The sequence below is a fragment of the Ornithodoros turicata genome, chromosome 4 (assembly GCF_037126465.1).
Source record: "Ornithodoros turicata isolate Travis chromosome 4, ASM3712646v1, whole genome shotgun sequence".
Classification (NCBI taxonomy): Eukaryota; Metazoa; Arthropoda; class Arachnida; order Ixodida; family Argasidae; genus Ornithodoros; species Ornithodoros turicata.
The window spans coordinates 21,500,649-21,520,642 of NC_088204.1; the positions used below are offsets into that span (position 1 = coordinate 21,500,649).

Genomic DNA, 19,994 nt, shown 5'->3' on the forward strand with positions numbered 1-19,994 from the left:
ATTGACGACAAAGATGACCCTCGTTTATATGCAACTGTTTCTGCGATTGAAAATAATTCTAATTTTGTTGATTGAACCGAACCGAAAAGCTTTTACTTACACTCTTAAAACAGACGGCGAATAATGTCGGTACTGGACTGCCATTGTGGGCGTCGTCACGACTATAGCCACAAAGGGATGGGGGGATGGTGAGTGAAAGATCTGAGGTGAGGCCAGTACAGGATGAACGAGTACATGGCTTTCCACGAATCAATATCGGTAACGGTATCATTATGTGCAGTGCCTGCCCTGGGCGTGTGGTGTGGTGATATTTTGAGAGTGGCACTCTCGCATCTCAAGCTTCCGTCCGCGTAAGACAAGTCGAAGGACCTTTTCCGGAAGAGTTCTTGCTCCGCTCTTTTCCCGGAAGTAAATTCCTGGTTCATTGCCACCGCCTTGTAGAAGGCAACTAAAAATGAAGCCTTAGTCATCCCAGGGGGCATGACTACCAAAACAACAGAAGGCTGCTGCATGCAAAGCGCATGGGACGACTGCCAGGAGAGGATGCAATCTCATCTCGCTTTCCAAATGCGGGACAAGAATCTTTCGCCCCAAGGGACGCTTGTTCGGATGGAAGACATTTGAGGCGGCGCATTAAATAGGGCGAAGCCCTTCCCTACCGCGAGTAAAGATAAAAGGGCAAGTAGTTAAAGTTAGTCGGAGGACGGGTGAGGAACTTGATTTTAGAGGAGGGTCAGCTTGGTACGCGTATTAATTAGCAGCTAGCAGCGGTCAAATATAGCGAATATTGTAGCTGTTGAGATTTCAGCGGACGTCGAAGAACCAAAAGGTGGGCAAAATTAATCCACAGAGCGACCACTGTGGCGTCGGGCGTGCTCATAGTTGTGTCGCGATATCAGGCCACGAATTATTATTACCTATGGTAGTGCATTTAGGAGACGAAAAACGACTCTGAAACCCTCCTCCTCCTCCATGTAAAATCCGCGTGGAAACCAACTCGAAATATCTTCCTTGCTACATTACCAGCACGTATATTCCACTGTAGTGATGTTTTCGACCGGCTACGGAACTCATATTGCACACGTTTTGTAAGATTCAGTTGGCAACGCGTACTTCTAAACTTTCACGCCTGCGCTTGGAAAGAACCCGCAAGCCAGGACATCTATCCAGACTATAGAAAAGGCCGTTAACCTTTCGGAACACGAACGGGAAGAAAGAAGAAACGGTAACATTGGGTAACCCTTTCTACAAAACGTCTTGGAACACAACACGCGCTCGGAACGCACACAAGCCAGAACGGAGCCGAGAAACTACACAGCAAAAGCGTGTTTCACGGGCACTCAAGATAATCGGTCAAACGTGACCGACATAATGCCTTCGTTGGTTGACGCACTCTTTGGGCAGTTTACTCCAGTGACTCTTCCGTGTTCCTCCTTCTCGAACCACTGACGCAATAAAGGGGTCACTGCACTCCGAGCGAGGGAATCAAAAGAAGCAGACGACACCGTAATGCTTTTATCGCCACGGGACTTTCCCAGTGAAAGCGAAATACCCAGATTCACTTTTTAAGGCTACGAGGAAACGGCATACCGACTGGCCAATCCGAGCAGAGAAAGGGGCTCCGATAGAGCGTACGCTGACCTCGGAGCACACGGTAGTGGATTTTTTTTGCAGTTGCAAGGTGTAGCAGACGACGGTGAAGATTGGCGCACGTTTCGTAACCCTTTTCTCGTTTCTCCGCTAAATATAGCGGGCGTGACTCACAACACAGAAGGTGGCCGCTTCTCTTGTACGGAGGCTGGTACGCGAGGAGAGATAAAAGCGGGCCTTGTTTAGTTGTTCAGGATGTGTGTTTGGGATGTGAGACGTAATGTGTATTTTTTTGGCGTGCTCCTTAAAGAAAAATGAAATACGTCCTTCAAAATATTGCGCGTGAAATTCGCAAGCGCTAGCGTTAGCAAGAAAAATATAGCCGAAGTCAGTGAATGTGGTGAAGAACTAGAAGCCGATGCCCAGGAGAGAATGAATGGTGTAATGAGAGGGTTGAATATATATGCGTTCTCCGATACACCTTACGAGACAGAGTCGCCAATAGGTAAAGGGGTACATACCCATAAGGGTGTGTATGTTGCTCTGATGGACCTCGTTTTCTAACAAGCAATGCAGTCTAATCCGAAACTAATTTTATTGCACACTTAAATCTCGTCTGACAGGTGTACATACGTATAGTAGCATATAGTGCATACTATAGTAGCGGTAGTTTGTACGAATGTACAACATGAAGGATGTATGTAGCAACATTATCCTTGTCCCTGCACCATCGCCGTTGTCATGTTTTCGGTAAAAAACGAAAGTGTAATCATGTCAACCATTCTGACAACTGCGATGAGCGATTTTACTCTACGAATGCCGCACGATTTGTGTTCAATTCTTTTTAGTGACTATGACACATTTGAGTTTGAAATGTTCTTACTCCATTAAATTCGAGTTATCCGAGTACAGTACAACGAACCGTACGATACTTTGTTGTTCTATCATAAAACAGGGTGATCCACAAATTCAGACGATGAATTTAGAAGTTTCCATTCTCAAATCCTCACTCGTGCAAAACCAAAGTTGTCACAACGGCTCCTTACAGTTTCTACTGCTCCCAAAAGCAACAAATAATATAGAAATATTAAAGGTAACGAAAGACATGAAGACCCACAGACATGCCGAACTTCCTATATTTTCAATCCTTCATACATGATGTCATTGACCCCAGTCCTTCTTGCATCAGAAAACAGGCTCTCTCTTCACGGCCACAGCAACATCAGTCGTGCCAGATGATGTTGAAGATATTTGTTTATATTTGAGGAGGAAAGAGCGAGGGAGGCACGAGCTAAGACCATCCCTAACTGGCTACACCACACTGCCTTACATATGGGGGTCATTGAACGTAACATCGCCAGTCCACAACCGGTCACCTAATCTCGCTTCTCCCTATCTCTTACCGAGGCAAATATAAATATATCAGTCATGCTCAGATCAAGGAGAGACAAAAGCAGGTGGAACGTCCGCGTGCGGGGGCTTTACGAAAGTCGGGCAAGGGAGATGGGTGAATGACCTTGTATTCAGTTAGAGGTCAGCGAACCAGGCTCTCGCAGTGTGGTTCTGCAACTATGTCAGGAGAGGCACCGCGGAAAAGTGTTGTGTGTGAAAGCGATGTGCAGAAAGAGTGGGGGGGTAGAGGAGTTTGGCCCACGAAAAAAAGTGTGCGGAGGAGGGGGTGTATAATTTGCGCCATGCTGAGGTAAATAGGCATTGTTTTCGGTTTTATGCCGGGTAGAACACGGTCATTTTTTTTTTTTTGTTTGGCGTCTTTCTGCTGTGAGGTCATTGAACTCTCGTGTGTGAACGCGCGTGAATGAGAGTTAACGTTTCTTGGTTCGTGAGAGTTCGGCTAACAGAATTCAGTGCATGTTATGAATGGTCAGAATAGGGGCCGTTGACGCCAGGGCTGGTAAAGATTTTCTATTATAAAGTTTTCTTATCAGTACATCTACTTCCCGTATGGCATATGATACAGTAACATCACTTTGTGGAGCAACGTGAATTCTATAACTATCATAGCTGTTGCAAGGTTCTGCAATCCGTCTAGACAGAGTTATCAGTTTACCAGTGTTCAGATTACATTATTAGATAAGATACTGTGTGCTACTTGATTATAGCTTAACCTTTTTACAAAAAAAAAACCTGAACGTATTCGTTCTACTCATCGTGTGTTCAGCTTTATCATTTACGATCTTCCTGTTCGTCTTATAACTATGAACACATGGTTTTCAAGCGCTTCATGTTAGCATTCTTCTGAAAAGTCGTTAACAACCGTGTTAACTCCTGAATGGAGAAAACGTGCGCAGGCAGACTGTTACAAACATTTTACTGCTTACAACCCGTTTTATCGCACATGTTATATAGGCTGCATCTGTGTATTATCCTGCCACCTTTTTCGCGTACCCGCCGTTTCGGCTCTGTAGTGTGCTCCGTGTTATATACGTGGCCTTTACCAGTTATATCGTATACTAAATAATTTCAATGAAATCTCAAGCAAGCGTGACTTATATGTTTTGGGGCTGTATATAGAAGTCGTCACTGCATCAGATCTCTTTTGACATATATAGAATGGCGTAGATGCAGGCTAGCTGGTGGTTCTCGTATTCTAAATTTTGTATATATATATTTATTTTTAGTTTTGCGAATACATGGTTCGTTCATGAGCACTTTAATAAATAAATACGTTCCGGTGTCGGAGAATGTGTAGAAGTGGAGGAGATACCGAATATTTTTCCTACCCGAGTAGGTTGAATATACACACCAATTACTATCCAGAGGTGGGGAAATTACTTTTATTTTGTAATACATTACCATTTCTTTTTTCAGAAGTAATGTATTCCGTTACTCATTACGTTTTTGTGGTTAGTAATGTATCACTAATGCCATTACTTTCATCGAGTAATGCCATTACTCTGGCATTACAGTCTCTTGTTACTTGTCACTTGCTGCAGACGTATAGAGGCCTTTTTTCGTTCATTCTTCTTTGGCCAAAAAGTGTTAGATGATGATGACTGGAACTTTAACGGCCCACGGACAACTATAGGTCAGAAAAGCGATAGAGGAGAAAAAAGGTGATGACACCATCTGGACACGTGTTGGCCTAACAGAGAATACGACGCACTTGGTTCTCCTCCTGATCATTGTGAAAGACACGGGTTGGAAAAACCAGGGGTTTTGCGTGCCTCGACACGGCGCAATTTTTTGTCTATCCTCTTTAGAACATTCAGTCCAGGTAATCAGTAATGCCAGAACACATTACTGGGCCGAAATGTAATGTATTACCATTACCCATTACTTGTTCCCAAACGGTAATGCATTACTCCCCACCTCTGTTATTACTATCGTCCCATTACTGTTTTCTGTTTTCTTTTTGTGTTGCTTGTGCGATCTTGTATACCCAGCAACTATCCTTGACACTCGTATAAGAGTTGCAAATTTCTTGTTTGCACACTAAAGTGTCACACACACACAAAAAAAAAGACGCAAGAAAGAAAGAAACAAAAAAACTCTATGTCAATCTCGAAGCGAGCGTCCCAATTCAGAACACACAGCTATACCCAAAGCTATAAAGGCTTATAGCTAACCCACATATCGTTCACGTAGTTTCAACTTCAACAGCAGACGATCAAGCGGAGAGAGAAGCAAAGTACAGTAATATGCGTGACATGTGTAGGGCAGACATGCGTCACCCGTGAAAGGCACTGCCATAACTTTCAAACTCAGAGCTAACCGTCCGACAAATATAGAGCTAAGTCTATTCCGTTACGGCCGGCAACCGTGGTGTCAACGACCCGAACGGGTTGGCGGCCTTCACGAGTGGGGGTGAATGACCTCCGTTCTGCCTTGGCAGTCAAACACCTTACACGGGGTGCCGTTACGCCGGCCGGCATAAGAACAATGCTCTCGCACCGTAGTTTCGTTGCGAGCCTTTTTTTGCCCAGGCATGACATAAAGGTACAGTATGTGACCAAGGAAGATCATTTAATGAGCCAGCATATGAGAAAAGGTTGATATAGATGGCTCCGGTCGCGTTCAGCCTCTGCAAGTGCGCTAAAACTAGAACTGACTTCCGTGTGTTCAGCTTGTCGGCTGTGTTACGTGGAAGAAATGAAGAAAAAAAAGTTACACGATCCTTTTTATATGCGCGTGTATATATAGGATCACGCTTCGACCATTTTCTTGAGACGTATTATTCCTATATGTCGAGTGCAAACAGTTAGACGAAATGAGATTTAGGTGAATCGTTTTTGAGCAAATGGTTCCCGAACGGTTGCGCCACTATCCAACCAGGGGATTCCGTTATTCTCATTGATCCCACGACACACCGTTCGTCAGTCGTTGAGCGAAAACGATTCACTAAAACTCCCTCTCCGTATAGCGTACAAAATGCTTTACTATGCATTTTTTCGACAGTTTTTAACGTTGCGTTATCATTCGCTCGTCAATTCTATCTATCGATCTATCGATTTCGTCGATTGGGTATAGCGGGTTGGGGAGGAAATGTGGATGCTAATCGGCAATTTCTGGATTCCGCGCTGAAAGACCCTAAATCCCTCGATTTTCTGTTGTCCGCAATCATGTCCCAGAGTCCATGGTCAAATAGAACAGCAACAACAATTAAGAAACGGATGATGAGGTCATGTAGGTGAAGCTCATGGTTATATTTCCTCAACCGCGAACAATGGGCCCATATGGTATCAAACGCCCCAAATCATCATCGTCACCATAATCAAAATGAAGTTGTTGCTGTCAATAATGCTCACACACCTGCGCAGTTAAACGTCCAAAGTCTCCGCACGAACAGTAAAGATGAAACTTTACATCGGCGTTTCTTATGGAATAATATAAGGCTAGAATAGATATTTCCAGGTTATTCACATATCGCGCTACCTGTGTCAGTGCCCGGGAGTGACACACCCTCCTACGCAGCAGAAAGAAAACATCGCGGAATCGTCTTTCCAAAAGTTACCACCAAATCGTAAACTATTGTATGTAGTGCAACACCGTTAAAGCGGAGCAACCGGGCATGATATTTGCTCCTTGAGTCGCTGCGGCGTGACTAAAGTTCCTAATTTGGTGAGGCTCCGCCCTATGCCATCAGCAGACTAAACTGGGACTGCATGGAAGCATGGGTATCCGGATTGGAGGTAAAAGTGCGCGCGGAAGAAAAAGGGTGTTTCGCTTCGGTGGAGGGGTCTCGCGCACATACTTGGATAATATATATACGGCGCTATCTCCGAGTTAGTGTCTCCGACTTCGTCGCGTTTTTTCGCGCTGTTTTGGAAAGGTTAGCCAAACGACGTGTCGCTGTGCTATTCCGAAACGAGAAAAAAAGGAAAGAAAAGAACGAAAGAAAATTCAATAAAAGTACAATAAAAAGAAAAGAATCGGGAAATAAAGGATAAACTAACAAAAGGTGAAAGCAAGATGAGATAGGTTAAAGGCAAAGATGTCCTTAAAAAAAATAGATGAGTGTAATGCGTACGAGGGTGGGACACTGAAGAATGAGGACTTGAGTATACATGCTGTTCATGATACCTGTGCCGCTGAGGAACGTCAAAACTGCTTTGGTCACGGACCGCTATGTGGGATGTCGTACTCGAGCGAGCAGAGTGGCCAGAGAAAAGTCTGTGCGCCGCAGCTCGCTTTCGGATAATATACTTTTCCTCCCTTGAGGCTCTACGATTAGCTGCCGCGATCTGTCAGAAACTAGACAGCGAAGAAATGGTCTAGAAATCAAAGAGAAGACTGATATAGCAGTATTTCCGTCCACGAGGAGAACATATAATCTTTAAACGAACCCAAAGTATGATGTATTAAAGTAACTCGGGGGAAAAAGTCCTGACGCCACGATATGCTACCGATATGCTCAACGATTCCTGGCGTCATAGCACCTTTCCCCTGAGTTACGTTCGTTAATTTCTGTGCGTTTGAGGCTTACGTGTTTTTGTACTCCATATTTGTGGCCTGCCTCGACAAATTTTCATTGTTTACCAAAGAAACATGCATTTTTTTCACTTAGCAATGCGAAATCCGCAGTTCCCCGCGAACAGTGATTTATCCAGACCCCCCCCCCCCCCGCCCTACATTCCCTATATGTACAATGACCCCCCCCCCCTAACTTTTTCAGCTGTGTACTCCCTACAGGAGGTGCCCTTGCGATTTCAGCTTTAGACGCATGTCGGTAACGATATGTTAAGGTATAATGACGTAACTATAATAATGACCCCCACCCCAATTTTTTCTATCGCCCCTCCGTACTTGGGATTCTGGGTAAACCACTGCCCGCTACCGAAAACAAATTCCGCACTTCCCGCGACAAACGCAATCCTGGGATCCCTGCCAACCACATATATAGAGCTCCCACGCACGACGCACGAGACCGAGATTGTTCAAAGTGCATGATCGTTCCTCGTATGTAGGTTACCGAGTGTTAGGTTCTAAACTTTTAGAGTAATTATTTTCCCTGTCCCAGCGTATTGTCGTCCCTATAATTTCAGCACGCCTCACCAGAACTTTCTTCGTCATCGCTATACTTCGTTTCACCATCTGGAAGAGCCCGGAACGCGCTACGCTTATCAGGGTATCCAGCCAATTTAGGCATCGCTCCAATGCTCTTGAAGATGTCGGCCTATATCTCCAACATGTGCCGAAGAAAGTAAGCGCCGATGGGATGCCAAAAGATCGTCAGCTGACAAGCGAGCGACCACTTTCCCCTCACTTGACTGTGTGTGTCATCGACCTTCCATTCCACCTGAGCCGCCGGGGACATTGTGCCACTTCCCTCTTCCACACGAGGAAATGCCTGAACACGTAATGGTGAATGCGGTGAGTTATATGCTTCAGTTGGTTAATGATGTGCGCGGTTATATGGTAAGGTGGTGAAACTCGCGAATTTCGTGATGAGGCGGTGTTTGTGCTACGAAAGGGACCCATACTGGTTGTAACGTGGAATGATGTAATGATTTTTTTTCTTTTTCTGTTGCATTCAGCTACTAAAATTGTCTCCGTGGTGCTGTAGTTAAATCACGGCAGTTTTACTGACCTCGCCTCAAATTGCGATTGCTTACGACACACACTCGTGCGAATTGGAATGATATATGTGTGATAAACGCGCCCACACTTTCGCTAAAAGCACGTCGAAAAATAAAGGAAGTGGGTGAAACCACAATTTCGAAAGTTGTCATAAGCCGTGAAAGATGTCCTTGAACAGTGTTAACTAGTGACAGTATTTTTTTTTCCCCTGGCATGACGACACACCAATCCATATATGCGTTACTAGAAGCAACTTTTTTTTCTTTTTTTTTTAGTAACCGTTCTCTGTCCCTATTAACTTTCGTGCTATGCACACGTTACGTATATTATTCTTACGTGTGTTTTAGGTTTGGAGGACGCTTGTACAAATTTTCCGACATCACGATAATATGATACGTGAGAATTGCTCGAAGGTAATGAACGATATTATTCTACTGTCGTTGAATTTCTACTTCTATCCTCGTTTTAAACATTAAATTATGCCCAGCAAACCTAGTTGCAACGACAGCGTGTGAAATAACACACGGCCATGGTGTTGCAATGGGTGTAACACGTCGAGCTAGTGAAGATGATACTTAACATTTACATGCCTGTGGTAGTAGATAACGATGCACGGTATTGTTGAGAGAGAGAGTTAGAAAAAGAAGAAGACGGCGAGGACGATGGGGTCTTCTGTCAAGTGGATTTGAGCGATTTGAGAATGTCAAATTCCCAAGCCTACAAACGGATCTTCAGGAAAACACGCTCTCGCGCGGTATTTGCACTTCTTTTACTCTGTTATACGCAACTAGGGTTGAAGCATACGTTAGCTAAAACACAGAAGACGGCAAGGTCAATGACCTCCAGACCAGAAGTCTATACGTCCCGTTGCAGAGAATACAGCTCTCATTCTATTGTACGCCCCTATAGAAGGAAGAAGACTCAAGTGTATAAGATACGTGACAGATTAAATAGGTGACAATGTATAGCATGGGAGAAAGATACTGCATGTGCGGCCACCAACTGTAGGATCTTTAAGAACTGTTTGAGACAGAAATATGCGCCACGCCCTTCTACACAATTATCCATGAAAGAGAAAGATCTCCTGAGGACTGAATAAAATGTGGAGTCGGTTTTGGAATACATCTCCACTGCCTGCATAAGTCAGTATCTCAATATACGGGCCACTCTTAGAATGTAATTTAGTTAATTAAATAATCACTTACTCAGCAATCAACCTGCACCTCTAATTAATAACTCTCTCTCGAAAAGCAACTTTTGTGGTGAACGCCAGTCAGCGACAGGTATAGTGAACGAAAATGAAAATTAGTTTCTGTTGGTGGTGAATTGCTGAGTAACTGACTATTTGTAATCATTTGGGAGGTAACTGTGTTACTTCTCAAGATTGCTCTAGACAACAGTTATCATTGGTTGCTTCAAGATAGAAACTCTAGTGATATAATGATATAAATGGTACCGCCAAAAATGTCATCACGTTTCCTCCAAAGTCGCACATAAAAGTTAGCTACAATCTGTATTGTGTCGGAAACAGACCAATATACAACGCGTTCCCACTTTAATTTTACGCAGAAAAAAGTCCAAAAATGTTAACGAATAACAGCAGAGAATGTGTAAGATTTAGGCAAGTATAAAGATATCCAGAACAAAAACACCACCAAAGGTGTAAATATATTGCACTTACATTCCCCGCGTGGCGCGTCTTCGTCGATGCCATGTCTTAATGTGTGGCTAATAAGAACCGAAGAGGGTGTCTTATTTTGGCTCGCTTTGGCTAGACCTCGTCTAAATTAGGGCAGCCACTTGGTGGCGAGAACTCAAGGCTATCGTACGCTGCAGGAGACCCCAAGGCCGCTCAAGGACGTTCGCAACACGGAAACGTCATACAGAGTTTCAGAATGTGCGCTATGGCTCTGATAAACATATACGAGGAAACTGCCGCTGACACGGCTGGTAGAACACCCCGTATCAGCGTTATTCTACTCTCTCATAAACACGTCGATGCGCTTCTGATGATTACCACAGGCTTAAGATACATAACGATGCATAAATATTAAGGGAGAATGTAGAGGAAAACGTTGTAATTTACTGTTTAATTTCAAAAATATATTCATTTCCTTTCCATTACTTTCATACTTTGCCGCCCTCGGAGATCCCAAGATCGCGGGTTCGAACCCGGCAGACGACAGTGGCAACTTGCCGCGTAAAGCCCCGAAGTATAAAATATACTTTCATACTTTGGGAGCTTCACAGTATTTCGAGTGCTTTGAAGGAATACAAAACGTAGATTACAACGCCTTCCTCTTCCTTTTATTTTACTTCCCAACGTCAAAGTCTTCTTCATTATTCTTCATTAGTGTTCCTCTTCCGAGTAAAAAAAAAAAAAACGAACGTCACATTTTTTCACTCAGAAGAAATATTAACCGAGAATATAGAGGAAAAACGTTGCAATTTACTTGCGCATAAAAGATGTACCTCAGTAAAGCTCCAAACGTATGAAAGAAATGGAAGGAGTATAAATACACCAGATTGCATTGTAAAACATGTCTTTACACGGACGCTTTACGCTCTTGCACTTTATTATAAGAATGAGTAGAACAATAGTATCGAATTGAACTGTTCATTCAGCAGGATTAGGAGATGGCATTACAATACGACGAGCCATACAATCGTGAAGTACTCAAGTTAACACCATAAAAGGACACCACGACACGGACGGTTTCTCATTAGAAAGTCTGAAAAGATGTCTAATATGGGACATTACACACCAAAGAAAGCTGATGACTGATAATGTAGCTTCGCTCGGAAGGAGAAGTTGATGATTTTGGAATTGTAGTGCGCGTATCATCGAAACATACTCACCCACGCTGGAGTTCTCGTGACAAGGCGTTGTAACTTCTTTTTAAATCACGGGCTCAAAACACAAAACCGTATCCTTCCACCACTCGCGCACGACCAAAAATATTATTTCAACAAGATCTTCAGCCCAGTTCAGCTGCAGACCACATCACTTTTCTTCGCCCACCAAACACACACCGGCAGTCCGATTTAGAACGAGTAAGTACGTTCTTCCCACTGCACACCTTCGGCAACACACTGTGCAACAGCAGACGCAATCTTACGAAGACGACAGTGCGCGTGCAGTGTCGGATATAAGCAGACGACGGCGTCACGAAGTAGCGTTTTGAACACGCGCACACATCATGCGAGAAGACAGTTGAATGCGCACAGCGAGATCAATCAAAACGCAGACGTCGGCTGTAGCCGCGGTTCAAATCCCAAGCAGACGACGACGACGACGACGTGCGTGAGCTGGCAACACGGCTCGAGCGGCGAGCGGTTTGTGAGAGCGACTACATGGGAGCGCACTTGTTGTGCCCCATGACCCAGTTTTCGGTTTTCGGCGAGTGGGAGGGAGACGTTGTAAGCGGGTCAGGGGAAAGTGTGGCAAGCGGGCCAAGGCAACGGCGCCGGGTAAACACGAGAGGGAGGGAGGGAGGAGTGGTGGCTAGACGAAAGCAAAACGCCACTAAAAAAAGACACGTCGATGAGAAGAAAGCGGCAGAGAGGAGGACGTCATTCGCTTTTCCTTTCGTAGGGGAGATAGTAGGAAATGATGGTCGGTTGCGTAGCGCGCTCGCGCGTGCGTGTGTAGCGGTATTCGCGCGAAAGGTCGCTGCTCGATGCGATGCGCGAAGATGAGCACGTTAGAGAATGCGGGATACAAGCGCGTCGGGGACCAAAAGAGATAAGAGTGAGCTGTAGAATTGAGGGGTGTAACTTTAGCGTATCCAATAAACGGGGTTTTCGGCGAACGCAAACGAAACCTACACGGGTGAGATTTTGAATAGGGCTTTCCCTACCGCAACCCAGTACGCAAGCACCTTGCGCTTACAGCATTAGTGATTTTTACTATATCGTACGCTGTCGGCTTTGCGTACGTAAGGAACAGCGTGGTAGTTCTGCGCAATGCGCAAAGCTCTGTTTATGCATTGCGCGTTCGCAGAACCACCAACGCTATCCCATACGCACACAAAGTCGATAGCGTAGGATGCACTAGAACTCTCTATTATTGTTGAACTTATCTATTACCTCAGACAAAACGGGTAAATGCCATTTCCCGTATAGCATTCACTGTGCATTGAAATGACATTTATCGTACCCGTCTAACAGAGGTATTAGACTAAACTATGCATGTTCCCTTTACTTATTATCCGTGACTCTCTGGCAATATCTCGGGCCACGCGTGTAAAGTAACATCCGAGAAATCGTTAGAAAAGCGGGCAGAGCCACATTCAAAATGAACTCATATTTGGCTGCAGTCCACCACATTACGTGTCACTTGCGCAATAAACTCCGTCCTCCCGTGGCCTCATTATGCTCCGTATCTGTATATACCTACGACATGACAGCGCGAGCTTCCAGTTGTATATATACACGCATTGTTTTCAAGTATATACGCGGCTCCCGTTTGACGGGTGCTTCCAAAGTTGACCGACTTCTGCCTGATGGAAAGTCAGCTTGACGTCGAATGCCAGTCCCGTCACGAAAGGACGAGTGCCAAAATAAAGCGCCTCGAATAGTAGCCCGAGAGAAAGGCTCTACTAATTACCTACATTGACGGACTCGCGTGGCTACGCGTATATATCTTGACTGCCCCCATTTGAAGGAGGCGTTGATATGAGATTAAATATGGGCTTAGTTTGTCGCGTAGACTGGCTTTATAGCCTTTTGATTGTCTCGCGTGTCTATAGTTCTTGTTTCTTTTTTGTTTTTCAGATATTCTACTCGTGGACAGAGTGGCGGGTGTACCGTATTTACTCTCACAATTAACGCGCTTCGTTTACTCGAGATTTTTTTTTTTTAATTCCGTGTTAGCACCGCGCAGCAACTGTGTCTATGGAGCGGCGTACAGACGTGGACAGACGCAGAGAGAACAGCAAGAAGGAGTGGGTGACTGGGGGGAGGGGTTAGTATGCGTCCTGGGGCCGACTTCAGGGGGAACTGTGCCGACATTCGTCTGGAAAGTCTTCGGAAAACCCAGGGAAAACCTCAGACAGCACAGCCGATGACAGGATTCGAACCCGTGTCACCTCCCAGTCTCGGCGTGGAAAGCGATCGCCTTATGCCACGGGATCGAGTTGGTACTCAAGAAAGCAGCACTATACAGGGTGTTTGCTCTAACGTGTCTAGGAAATTTATTTAAAGCGAGCGATAAAAGAGAAACGAGTGCTATTTTTCAGCTACTTGACCAAGAAACAGGCGTTCCTATAGTGAAGCAGTACCTGTTCCTTACTCAAGTAGCAGAAAAGTACCACTTGCTTTTCTTTTACCGCTCGCTTTAAATATAATTTCTGGACACGTTAGAGCAAACACCCTGTGTATAGAAAGGGATGTTTTCTTTATATTACTGAATAGCGACTGGACGCTGAAGTTGACTGACATTTCCTCCTTAATTTCGAATAATAATAATGATAATAATATTAATAATATCTTTATTACTGTGTCCAACAACAGTGAAAGCATCGGAAAAGTTTTTAAATCTTATCTTTAAATCTTTAAGTCGCGTTTCTTGTCCGTCACATATCTCTTCACGGTTGGACCATGCACAGAAGGTTGGCATTCCCTTTTGCACTACTAACGTATACTTCCAGTCATTTCTGCCCAAAACCTCACTCGAGTGGAACCGCCTTCCCGGCTCTATTTCATCCATTCCTGCCCCTTCATTATTTAAGAATGCTCTTTGTGATCATCTGAATGCCAAATAGTGATTTTTTTGCTTTTTTTGTCTGATTTTTCATTGTTTTGTGTCTTCTGTATGCATCCTCTTATATTTGAACTTATTGTTACATACGTCACTCCCCTCTCTAATGCTAAAAGCCCTGAGGGTATCATAAATAAATAAAATAAATAAATAAATAAATAATTATTAATGAAATTCCAAACAAATACTAACCCCTCACATAATTAGCTTTGATTCAATTCCCGGCTGCCGCCATTAACGGTTCTACAATAAACAACATCACCCCAGTTCCACATTTCTTATCAGTACGCCTTTGTCTCTCTTATCTTCCGCCGATGGGCGGGACATCACGTATACTGCTGTGCTCATTACCCACATAACCCCAAATACGCTCTCACATTGCACTTCACGTAACGGACGTAAAAGAAACGCGGTCACAAAACGCGGCTATATGCGCGATAAGGTCTGAACCCGTGCCAAAACCATCGTCACTGACAATACACACACGTAAGCCTAGCTGTATTTATCGGCTGTCCGACCTAATTCCGGCCTATAGCCTACTTTGACGGAACTTGGCATGGCTTTTATCTCCGGACAAGTGTTGTGACTCGACGAGTTCCTGGATTATTTCATAACGTTCCTTACTTTCACTCTTCGAGGAGCTTCTCGGAGGACGAGTTCTGAATTGACTTCTCTTTGACGCTTTTTTATCGTTACCTCATATTCAGTGCAGTAATGCGTTTTTTTTTTTTTCAATTTCGTGTTAGCGCCGCGAATAAACTGTGGCTATGAGCGGCGTACAGATGTGGACAGGTGGAGAGAGGACAGCAGGAAGGAGTGGGGGACAGGGGGTTTAGTATGCGTCCTGGGCCGACTTCAAGAGGAGCTGTGCCGACATTCGTCTGAAAAGTATTCGGAAAATCCAGGGAAAACCTCAGACAGCACAGCCGGTGGTAGGATTCGAACCCACCACCTCCCAGTCTTCAGCACGACCTTGGCTACGACCAGCGAGCTATCCAAATTTTTCCAAAATCCATCCAAAGCCATCCAAAAAATTTCAGATTAAGACCTCTGATGAAAGTGCGTGTGTCAATTTACCGAACAGTACGAAAGGTTTTGATGTGTGCAATTTGTTTACTAGGAAAAAAAAAAAGAAGGAAGAAGAACTCACATAAACGCGCCTTGTGTAACGAGGATGGGAAGCATGATGGCACGTCACCGATGACGTTACACAGTCCGCGCGTTCTGGTTCGCTGGTCAATGGACGTCCCTTTGCCGCCGTAAACCAGTTTTGCGTGTTCCCCCGGAAAATTGGGGATAGATGGAGTGGCCGAATCATGACCGGGCGAGGAGGACTAATGCTTTTTTTCACCCGGGAACTGTGCCGGGGGAACTGTGCCGACATTCGTCTGGAAAGTCTGCGGAAAACCCAGGTAAAACCTCAGACAGCACAGCCGGCGGTAGGAACAGGTTGGTACTGCTTTCCACCACCGTTGCGCACGGTCGCTTTTTTGCGACGTACTTTAAATTAAATTTCTGCGATAATTATGACTCTGTGGGGTGGATTTCATCTCACGGCGCATTGCTTAACAGTTTTATTGAAAGAAAACAGGGTGTTAAAAATGACTTCTGTACTACTTTAATCCGCTCGCCTATACCGCTGGTAATGTCCTCTTGTGCAGTGTATGTTCACAGCAATTAATACAGGCGGTATTTATTAAGGCTAGGCTCTCTCTACCTCTCCTGGAGAAGCCCTCGAGGCATTCGGCATAGAATTCACTTTCGTGACTTTTGATAAATTGACTAATATTCGAGAACAATATTAATTACATTACTTCAATAAACCTTTCACCATATCGTAATGCCGAAACGTTGCACGGAAATTTCTTAAAGGGGCACTAAAATGCAAAAACGACTTGCTCTCAAATGAAAGCCCGTATTTGAATTAGTATTAGTTCACACAACGCTACCATATAGAAGAAAAACACAATGAAAACAGAGCTGTCTTTGGCGGCAACGGATGGGATCCCCAGGAGACAGACTGAGACTGGTGGTGGTGGTGGTGGTGATGGCGATAGGGCTTGAGATCCAATGAGACAGCGCGATCCAATGAGACAGAGGAGAAGCGCGCGCATACCTACCGTGGGCCTATGGTGAGCTAGAAGGACTGGTGTGCTTACCGGCCTATCCAATGCATGGGAGCGCGTGGTCGTGGAAATGGCACCCGGTGACGTAAGATTGTTTACATGGATGCGCTGACGCTCGCTGCGCGCCTCGCGGAACGATTTTTGTGGTGCTCCGAGATGCTCTTCTGCTTCGAGTAACGTGCCTTCCCTTGAAACGCGGAACCTTGCACCGTGCTGACTAAAGAAATCAAACAGCGTCGGTGGATGGCCTATCGCGGCGTCACGAGCCGCGAGCTCTCGCGCTGTTCAACTTCGTTTTCGTTTGCTTATGCTGTCTCACGCTTTCTGCATGATGCTTGCAACATAACATTATTAATATACAAACGCATCATGGCAGCTTTCAATGCCTTGTAACACTCTCCATTCCTCATCTTAAAAATAAAGTTCTTGTTTCGATGGGTCGTTTGGTGTCTTAGAGTATAGTCGTGCAGGCAGCGTTGCTGCCACACGTCTAAACTACACTTGTAATAATACCCCTACTACAGGTGGGTAGGAAACAAAGGGTGCGAGTGTCACAAAAAATTTGGCGGTTGTAAAGGGGGGGGGGGCGATTCTGGTTGTATGGTATGGGTACTTGGAGGACGCATTTGGAAATGTAAAGCACACAGTCCCGTGACTATATCGCTTAATTATAACCTGGCTGCTTATTTTCCTTGCGTTCAATATCTCTATTCATACTACGACCATCATTCAGGCATAAGCATGACAGGATTCCGTCTCCTGGAAGGGGTCCACTAATCACCGTTACCGGGACACCACGGTATAAGCACCGCATGTCGGCATAGACGCATCGTGGATATTAAATTTTCACACATCTTTTTAGCACAGTTTTTGGAAACCTTCTGTGGTTCCTAACTTAGAGCACTTAAAATGAGCTGGTGTGGCTCGAGCAACACAACGTGCAGGGTTAGGGCCTCCCAGCCCTGTTTATGTCAAGCGCGCTTCGGATTCGTGTCCACTCCGAACAGTCCCGGGCCCTGAGTCGTTGCCCAGCCTTTTTGTTTGTTTTTGTGAGCAGTCCCCTTTCACATCGTGTCCGGCCGCGGAGGAGCAGAGAAGTGGTATGAGTCTTTTGCCCAGCAACGGTCCCTCGATCGCTCGAAACGGAGAGGGCGATCAAGGTGTAGTGGTCCAGCTCAGTTCTCGGTGGTTGGGTAAATCTTAGTCGCTTCGGGTATGGTCCGGATCAGAAACGCAGAGGCGTGCAGTGCTTTGGAACAGGTACTATGCTTCGCCGACCAGTGCTTCATCAAATAAGGTTACCATATGTCCTACACTCCACAATGCATTTCATGTAAATAAATTACTGAGTGCGGCTACAATAGATGTAGCATCAGTACTTGTTGTGTTTGTGTAATAAGCCTCCTGACGTCTATTTGCCATACTATTCTCCCTGTACTGGAACGTTAAGGTGGTGTACTGATGCAAAATAAACGTTTTGTTAGACAAGCACACAGGATAGAATGTCAAGAATTTCGGCGATAGTGCACCTGCTGTCCACATTACAACCGCACAAAATCACTTCCTGTCGCTAGCTCTTTTTCGAATGAGAGTACACAAAATAAAGGAAGTGCGGTTTCGGAGACCAATCATTTGGTGTAAAATGTATGTGTGCTGTTGAATGTGTGCTGCTTCATGTGTCATCTGTTGGGCACGAGTGCCCAATAACAAGAATGGAAGAACGTAGCTAAAGTTGTAGATGCCAATGAGAAAAAATAAAGTATTTATGTACTGCTCTGCGTCAGAGTGCCTTTTTTCTGCGTTTATTCTCAAGCTGTAACGTGGGAAGGTGCAGGCAGTGAGAAAGTATTATTAGTTCTCAAGATTCTAACGAAAAAAAAAAGTGATACATCATGAAACAACGGGGCATTTCAACCGTGGGTAGTTCATTCGCGCGCGGAAAGCATTTCTTTATCAATAAGAAAGAAAAAGGAAAAGAAAGCAGCGACATTCGTCACAGGCCACAATACGTGATAACGCGGACAGATAAAGCGTTTTTCTAGAGACAAATGTGGAATATTTGAGTGTGCCGAAATTAAGGTATAGAAGAACAAGCTGCCGAAGTGCTGAATTGCAGGTAGAGATGTGAAATGTCCTAACGAGGTCTGGAGTACTGCAACTCACGTGAATCTGTCTCCAAATTTAGGGACTCTTTAGAGTACTTATGTTACAGATATTTCTTGTTATACTTGGAGTACTTTCTTTTTTATGACCTTTCCGTTGTTCGATGTACATTTTTGGCGCTAAAGTGTCAAGCAAGTAGACTGCACAATCGTCGCTCAAAATATCCTGGCTCTTCCCATGACAGAAGTGGTCTTACATGAACAATACTTAATCTAGTCACCACAGTCTGCAGTTCGAGCTAACTCATTGTTCATTCTAGTCCTTATGTAATGTTGCGTGACGCTTTCAGTGCCATTTGGATACTCTCACTTGAGAAAAAGTTTGGTTGATGGGCGTCTTAGTTTACTCAAGTGCCCTTGGGAATTGGCACCCGTCATGTTGCTGGTGTGAATGCCATCGCGCAACTGTGATAAGTAATTACTGTAGGGTGTCATTTTCGATGCACAACCATGTACTGTACGCAGCTCTAGTTTTCTGTAACAAGCGCTTTTGTCCAGTTCGTGTACGGTACCGGTAGAGCGAACGATCTTCTGGAAAAGCAATGTACCGGCGGTGGTTAATTGCGGGTCCTATCATTATCCCATGTATGTGTGTGCACGATGTGCATGCGGTTGCGACTAGAGTGCGATTACCTCCACAAGTAACTAAAAATCACGTCAGTTATCTTTGGAATATGTGTGCCACTTGGAATTCAACCTCATCCTACGATGTTCACAATGATTACCTCGTGTAGAATCAGGGCCGGCGATAGTGGGGGGGGGGGGAGTAAGGCGACCGTCTTAAGGCCCACTAGCACATTCTAGCTCACCATAGTGGGCCTGTGCATTTGGAACGAGGCCCATCGCAGTGTTCCGTATATGCGCGACAGGATGCGCACTGCTGCATTTTTCGATACAGATCAACAATGGACCATTTCCGGCAACGCGTATGCGCATGCCCAGCCCTTGCGTCCGCCATCTTTGAGTGGAAAACATCACTATGGACCCACCTGCAGGCGACTGCCACGTTCATTGGGTGCAGATAATCGGTTTCAAGGTTACGCGGACGTTTGAGGTCTAAATTTGACAACTCTTTGTACTGGTAATGAGTACAATGCGCTTTCACTCTTTCCGCATTCTTCTTCCAATCTTCTCTTGCTACTTTCCCACGCGACTAACGCAACGTGCCAATCCGAAAAGCGTCACCATGTTTATTGGGGGGAAGGACACGACGTTCGACATTCCGCCGCCAGGGTCGACGCGAATATGGAAATGGTCCATTCTCGCGGATCGTCCACTGACAACATTTATCTTCACGACTTTCGGACAGTGACGCCA

General features: G+C 45.0%; 1 protein-coding gene across 2 annotated transcripts in view; it reads right to left on the reverse strand.

Annotated features, from left to right (window-relative positions):
- LOC135392793 (nuclear factor interleukin-3-regulated protein-like) overlaps positions 1 to 19,994 on the reverse strand; it is a 59,523-nt gene that overhangs the window by 6,313 nt on the left and 33,216 nt on the right. The window contains exon 1 of one of the 2 annotated variants that reach the window (XM_064623509.1): positions 11,488 to 12,121. The exons of the other annotated variant lie outside the window; for it this stretch is intronic. The gene's annotated coding sequence lies outside the window, so the exon portion shown is untranslated. Of the gene's footprint in view, positions 1 to 11,487; positions 12,122 to 19,994 lie in introns of those variants that run through there. 2 annotated transcript variants of the gene reach the window in all.